The following is a 7658-nucleotide window of genomic DNA, read 5'->3' on the forward strand; positions in this document are numbered from 1 at the left end:
TACACGTGTGCACGCGTGTCAGAAAAGTGGAGAATAGAGCGGGTGGGTGCGAGGTCGAATGACGTCACGCGTTCGATGTTCCATCAAGTTCGTGGGCACGAGGCTCTCTCTCTCTCTCTATTCTTTCTCCCGGTGACTTGTGCAACGACGAGGCGTCGAAACGGACGTTCAACGCCTGTGAATCAACGATGGTGCCCTGGTGCATTTCTTCTCCCCTTCGAGCATCGATGAATGAATTTTATTATATCGAGAACGCGTGGGCGTTCTCGAAAAGGGGATCTACCTGATAATAATGATAACAATTCGAATCTCTCCCCACGAATATGTACTAGGGATCGAATTATTATTTTCACATGCATTTTTACCCGAATCATACAATCGTTTATCAAAAGTTTTGATTCGAAATAACTTAAGAAGAATCTCGGAGAAGATTCCTTCTCGATTGTATATTTTCTTCTGTAAATTGTAACACGGTTTGGAAAGGATTACGCTCTTTTATTTTTTGTATACACATACATATATGTATATATACATATATATATTTGAGATTGGATAGATTGATGGTGATTAAATGGAATTTCTTTGTTCTTTTTATGCAGTTGATTGTTTGTCGGATCAAAAATACATGGCGCGTATTTCGAGAGTTCAAAAGCGGTAGATCGAAAAATATTCCCAGTTATTTTTTTGACGAAAATCTAGTAGCCTGTATCGTGTACAAACATGGCGGATATGCGCTACATGATCCATTCAACGAGCTTTAGTCAAACTTCGCTCGAACTCGTTATTTTTTTTAAATCGATTTTAACCGAGGCTGGATGTACACCGTTCGAAAAAAAAAAAAAATTATATCACAAATTTTCCCGTACGATTCTTCGTGGCATCTCGTATTTCTTTTTTTTATCACCCATTTTTACACTTATTTTACCAAGAGTTACATATATATATATATTAAAATTTGCTTAATCGCGTAAAGAAAGAAAAAGATACAGGTTGCATCGATACTCCGTGATATTTCTGAATCTGTACTTTTAAAGAAAGATAATTTTCTGATCTATGAATACGAACGAATTTCAATGTGTCCGGCAAAAATCCACTTGTGAATTCGTTCAAAAGGCAACAATGCACTCCCACCATAGTGAATCTACTTCTTCTTAATAAGAAAATACGCGAAATGGCGCAATACCGTTCGCAATCCCGAGAAAAGCCAAGAGTTTGCAGCAATGCGAGGCGCTCGCCTCCATAAATTGTGCACGGGCAACTATGGCGATTCTTGGTGAACGTTGATTTCGAACGGCATACCGCGGAGCCAACGACTTTAAACCCAGCGATCGTTAATCATCGTTGTATAATGGTAACATTTGTTAACAGAGGAGGAGGATATGAAAATTCTGGAATGATAAAATTTGTTTATCGTTGGATGAAGGTAACGCATCGTAATCCATTGAAACTTTGAGCGAGTTTATTCTCTATCTCGTAAAAAAAAAATCTCCAATAAAATTCTTCTACACTCTTTCCAAGATTGTTGTTAATTTATATAATTTCTGGACACGGATTCGAAAATACAATCGATAAGTTTTGGATAATATTTATTTTATTTGGCAAAAACGTAATAATTCGGATCAACGATTTTCACGAAGTTTCATTTTATGGATCGAATATTTACAACATTTCGATCAAGATACAATAAGGAAAATTTCAAAAAGTCGCGAAATATCGCGAGAATCCGGACAGAAGGGTTTCGTCGAAACGGTTTTACAACTGGGGTTTCAAAATTGTCCGTCTGAAATCCGAAAATAGATTCCGACAGGCGCGATAAGATAGACACAGACAGGCCGAGGTTGTATTCGAAGGAAGTCGAATACAATAAGCGTCAAACCGCCGATATTCCCTCGTTTCGACGACGATCCAATCCAGAGGGAGAGGTTTTATCTGGTGAAAAACCACGGGAGATCGATCAGCCTTTAATGCTCCTAACCTCGTGGAAAGAAAACGAAAAATCACGACAATGAAAATTCATGGATATCACGGAGGGACAATGGTCGGATCGGGGTAATTTCTTCGCTACAATTTCTTTCACAAAGTATCGATTCCCCCCGTTGTGGAGAAAAGAAAAACTCGCCGTACGAGCAATTGTCGATCTCGAGCGTGCGTTCCGGAAAGAAGGAAGAAGGAAGATGAATTTTGTTCCTGTACGAAATTGAGACGAGCGACGAGAAAATTTGGAGGCAGGCAAATTTCAGAAGAAGAGTTTCAGGCTGAAATTAGGTACTTGAGGGGGAGTTGGACGGATGAAATAGCTTTGCAAATATTTGCTTTGGAGAAGCGAGAAGGAAGTTGTAACCAAGCTTTGAAAGATCGGCGTGAGTCACTTTCGAGCCGGCATTGCTGGTACAACGGATCGCTTTGTCCGTCCCAAGGACTTTTTTCTAAGAACTATTTTTACGCCGAGAGTAAGTATTCGGAACGCGGTCTTCTTCTTAAACGATTGTAATTTTTTTTCAATATTTCCACACTTGAATCTTACTTCTTCTCATTACTTTGAATTTGAATTCATCTAATTTCCTAATCTTTCGCTCGATTTTTAACACGATTCTTCAAATTCTTATTTGTTATTAAAAATTAAAAAGAAATCTAAATTTCGCGTAATACCGTAACAATTCTTTCTTCTTAAACGATTGTAATTTTTTTTCAATATTTCCACACTTGAATCTTATTTCTTCTCGTTTGAATTTGAATTCATCTAATTTCCTAATCTTTCGGTCGATTTTTAACAAGATTATCGTTGTTTTAATTCTTATTTGTTATTGAAAATTAAAAAGAAACTACTACATTTCGCGTAAAACTCCTTCAATTTCCAAACTTTCGAATTTTAACCACTTATCAAGCGTTCTACAGAATCATTGTTCAGAATTCGTATAATTTCAACAACGTTGAATCGTTCGCCACTTTTCCATCAAGAGCAACGTGTAAAATAAAAACCGCTGTGATTAATTAATTTCCCCCCAAACTTCCACCATCAATTATCAACCTTGCGCGCAGAATCGAAATCCAAGGGGGAAAACAAGAGAGAGGGAGGGAGAGATTTCTCTCTAGTATGCGCCAGCCAGGGGATAATCCACGACTGGATCCACGAGTAAACGACCTCCCGTATAAAGACCCGGTTCGAGCCACCCACGTTGACTCTTGTTCCGCGTGGATTATGGTTTTTACCTTCGATCCCACGGACGACAATGCGTTTCCTCGCGTGAACGGTGTTGGCTGGCCTGGAAATTCACGACGATCGGTACACAGGAAAGAAATCGAGGGGATTGCGAGGGTTCCAACGTGTAGACAGTTCGTTGCTCGACTCGAGAAACGTATCGATCGTTTCTTACCGTTTAATTTAATCCCTTCGAGTAAATAAGTCGCCTGGTTTACGATTCTCTATGATTCTGAATATAATCGAATACGGAAGAATTTTCTGTTAATAATCATAATTAACAAATATTTGTATCCTCCCTCTTTGCTTGATTTATCTCCACCCAGAAGAAATAATTTTCCACTCGAAATCCACCCGATAATAATTTCGAGAAAAAGGAAATAAACTGGAGGAGATCTTCGAAGAATTCGCGCTCTTATCACAGTGTTAAGTGCTTAATAACCGACGAATCGGTACGAGTCTTCCCCTCCCTTTTCTTCTTTTTAAATCGATCGAGCAAGAAGACGTAATTAACGATCGGCCGGGATAACACCGAGGCAATGGATTAAAGGTTAAGAAGATCGACGGTGGATCGATCTCGCGGGAACAGATCGGACAACGTTCGTTCCCTTCGATCGTTTGGAAAAATCGAGTTCGTGACGGTGGATCGAAACGATCCACGATCTTCGATAAACTGGATCGTTTAACACGATCACGAGGGATGGGGAAGCTGGGGGAGGGATTACGTCAAACCGCCTCGAAACGACGACGTGCCATTTTTTGTTCCCGATTCTAGCAAGAATGGACGACTTTTCGATCAATAAATTTTGCTTTCTTCGATATCACGTGTTGGAAAACTTTAAAGGAGCAATTTAACTTTCTACCAATTCGTCATCGATTCTACGTAATTTAATTCACGACAATATTTTGATCATCTATCCATTGAACTCTCTCGATTACACGAACGAGAAAAGAAAAAACACGAAGATTTTTGCTCGATTCTTAAAAACTTTACGATCCCACGATCGAGATTCGTCATGGTATCTGAATTCTCAGAAAGCAGGCCACTTTGGTCCCCCGAAAAGTTTAATTCCTCGAGCGGAACGCGGTAATCGCGCGCGAATCTCCCGTCAAAAGACAGGGGAGGGGGAAAGAAGAGCGCGGGTCAAAGCGGCGGTGTCGATGCAAAATGTTTGCAATCGATGAGCGGAGGGTCGGAAAAGTTGGCGGACAAATCGTATACGCGTACAAAGCGGGAACGTTACACGGTCCCCCTCCTCTCGATAATAGAGCTGGCCCATCTCTCTCTCGCCGGTTTTTTCGCCCCCCTCCTTTCCACCATCCCCTCACAGAGCCGACTCGAGCGCGAGCTCAGTTTTTTTTGTTTTTTTCCTCCTCCTCCTCCTCCTCCTCTCCTCCCCCTTTCTCTTTGCACGGACGATTTTTATCAAACCCACGAGGGAGAGAAATGACTTTCGTCCATTTTAGTAATTGCGATCGGGAGAAGACAGTGAATGAAAATCAAGCTTTCGGGGAAAGACGAATCGGTGTGGATGGAGCGAGAAATAAGGGAATTAGATTGGAGAATTTGGAAATATATAATTATAAATTTATAATTTTTTGACTTGTTCCATTTTCTCGAAAGTTATTTTCTCGTTCGGTGAAACTAATAATTTTCTGTGTACGTAAGAACAGAATACATATTTGTTCCGTGTGATATACCGTAGAGAGATATGATAAAATGGTTCGTAAAGTGGAATAAAATGGGTGAAATATATAACGGGTTGGACAAGATTAACGATATAAACAAAGGAAGAAAGAAAGATAAAATAAGATTTATGATTCGTGAGGCGAGAGAGATTAGCGAAGTTGATAAGTTTCTTTGAGTCTATTACTCGTGTCTGACACGGATAGACTTATTCCGCTAATTAGCTCCACGCTTCTTAGAGGTTCCAGCTTTTAGATTCCTTCTCTTCCTTTCTTTTCGAGAAAATAATAAAAATTGTTACACAGACTTTGTACCGGCATTTCGTAATAAAAGAACATTCGTCGCTTCACTGATTTCCTTCGCGAAAGAAGAAGAACAAACGAAGAGAATATCGAAATATTACTTAACTAAGCTAACTTTCAACTTGTTATATCGTTCCTTTCAGAGAAAAGGATAAAAATATCCCACACGCTTCTTAAATTTTTCGACAAACACAGTGTAACGAAATACAGTTGTTGAACCTTGCCAATTATCTCCGATCCAAAAATCTCTGCCGATCCCGAAACAATCTAACAGTAATCGACAACAACCAAATCGACACCATTAAACGAGCAACCCCAGTCGCCTATGATATTGGGAAGTTGTTGCATCCAATTCGGTTGCTCGAGGCGTTTACACCCAGCCACAGATTGGAATATCGAATTTTGGTTAAGGAATCGAGTCGTTCGAGATTCTCGTGCGAATTAACGAGAAAATAATTAAAACACCGATATTTCTGATCCCTTTTCTAAAAATTTTTCAAGATTCAACTTTGCTGTTCTTCCATCCATTTTGATACATAAAAATAATAGATCGTTAACTTTAGTAAACAAGCAAAAGGAAATCGGATTGACAACCGATCGAAGGATCGAATTTAATTTGGATACCCCTGAAGCAACGAACGTTTGACCCCGATCACGTGTGCATCACGCACTCGTCCACTGGTCGTTGGACGGACGAAGACAGCCGATCCCGATTATTAACGAGGCCGCAAATCTTCGTCGTTTAGTAGCCGTGCGCTAAGTTTCTCGCTAAGAAAGTTTGGTAAACGGCTAGCAAACGGTGGCAAGTTTAATGCCGTCATAAACGTATTATCGTGCCCGTCGTTCATGCGCCACGAGGCTATTGCGGTAATAAAGGCAACTTGTTCCCAGATAAATCGCAGTCCTGCATCTTGCCAGAACGAAACTTGCGCGGATACTTGTTAAACTGCTTTGATCCACCCCTCCTCCCACACCTATTAAACCGTCTTTTACTCCTCCCCTCTCTCTCTGTCTGGTCGGTACTTCGTCGACGTTTCGAGGAAATTGCTTATCGCGCGTCGACGTTCTCCACCACAATTGGTAAATTGGGATTTCGCTTTATCTCGTGGTGTGATAAAAAGATAGTTTGAGAGGGACGGTTACGAACCCTTTCAAGATTTCTTTCCCTATTAAAGTTATTCATTCGGATGAATACATTTTGTCTAATTTCGTTTGGGGAGGAATGGAGGTATTCAGGTGTAATTATATTATTTTTTCCTCGAATTTCGACTTTTAATTTTCGAGGATAGAAACGTGCGAAATGATATTGTTTTTCGAGTAATATTTCGTCAGACTATCTCTCTGTTTTTTTTTATTAAAGATTCGATCGCAAATATACAACAATGTATACGGTTCGACGAGTTCAACGGTGTTTCGTCGAAAGGAATCGATTATTTTTGTCGATGATTCATGCATCATGATTTGCGAACCTCTACAAAGGAATCTCTGCACGTGTTGCAAGAAGGAGAAAAAAAAAAGTTCGTTCCTTTTCTCTCTCCTTTTAATTCATTCCGACGGAAAATTCTCGTTAAAACGAGTTAATATTGATTGATAAACGCAAACAGATAACAAGAGGATAAATCGCAGAGTGGAACGACTGTGGAAGAATATTCGATCCGCTAGTTGAATCCGATACAGAGAATTTTCTACAGAAATTTCTGAAGAAGCAGAAATTAATTTTTATCCGTTGTGAAATTCGCTCGTAATGTCGAATCTATCCTTGTATAAAATTTCAACAATAAGAGATCATATAAATTAATATTATCATTCTTCGATTAAACACATTCTATGAAACAATTTCAAAAAAAATAAGAGATTTTTAAATTTCAATTCACTGATCAACGCTCGCGGTACGTCAGACTATCCTAATCTTTGGGAATAGTTTCGAAGTGAAATCGGAAAGAAGTCGAGCAAGTTTTCATTCAAGAAACTCGGGGCGAGATAATGCTCTAGAAAAGTTCAATTTTCGGGACCAGAAAACTTTCAGCCTTTAACATCTTCGAGCGTGACCGGATTGGCTTACGAGGGCAGTGAACACGAATCGCTGGTCGAACAAACGTTATACTCGTATATACGTGTTATACAGGGTGTCCCTTTTCGTTCGAAACAGAATCGAACAGAAGCTAGACTCCTCGCGAAGAAAAAATCTAGAATAAAATCCTGAGAATTTTTTAAATCATCTTTAATAACATCGATCAATATTAGAAGAATCTTCGAATTCGATTCTTTTTTTTTTCCCCCCAAATTTCGAATAATCCAATTACAAATTTTCAATCGATTTTCGAGTTCCATTCACTTCCCGCTCTGTAAATATATACGGTGGCGTATTATTTTCGTCCGACGATTTGACGAAACCGCGAAACGTTTCGAGCGTTTCGAAGGAGGGGGGGGCCGCGTCCTCGAAAACTTTCATCGATTTCGTTCTCGTACG

The 7658-nt window shown here is 39.6% G+C and overlaps 1 long non-coding RNA gene across 1 annotated transcript in view; it reads right to left on the reverse strand.

The window, feature by feature from the left end:
• Positions 1-7658, reverse strand: part of LOC102674512 — a 292632-nt gene that overhangs the window by 83299 nt on the left and 201675 nt on the right. The window lies entirely within an intron of this gene.

This window comes from Apis dorsata, unplaced genomic scaffold (genome assembly GCF_000469605.1).
Source record: "Apis dorsata unplaced genomic scaffold, Apis dorsata 1.3 scaffold_50, whole genome shotgun sequence".
Lineage (NCBI taxonomy): Eukaryota > Metazoa > Arthropoda > Insecta > Hymenoptera > Apidae > Apis > Apis dorsata.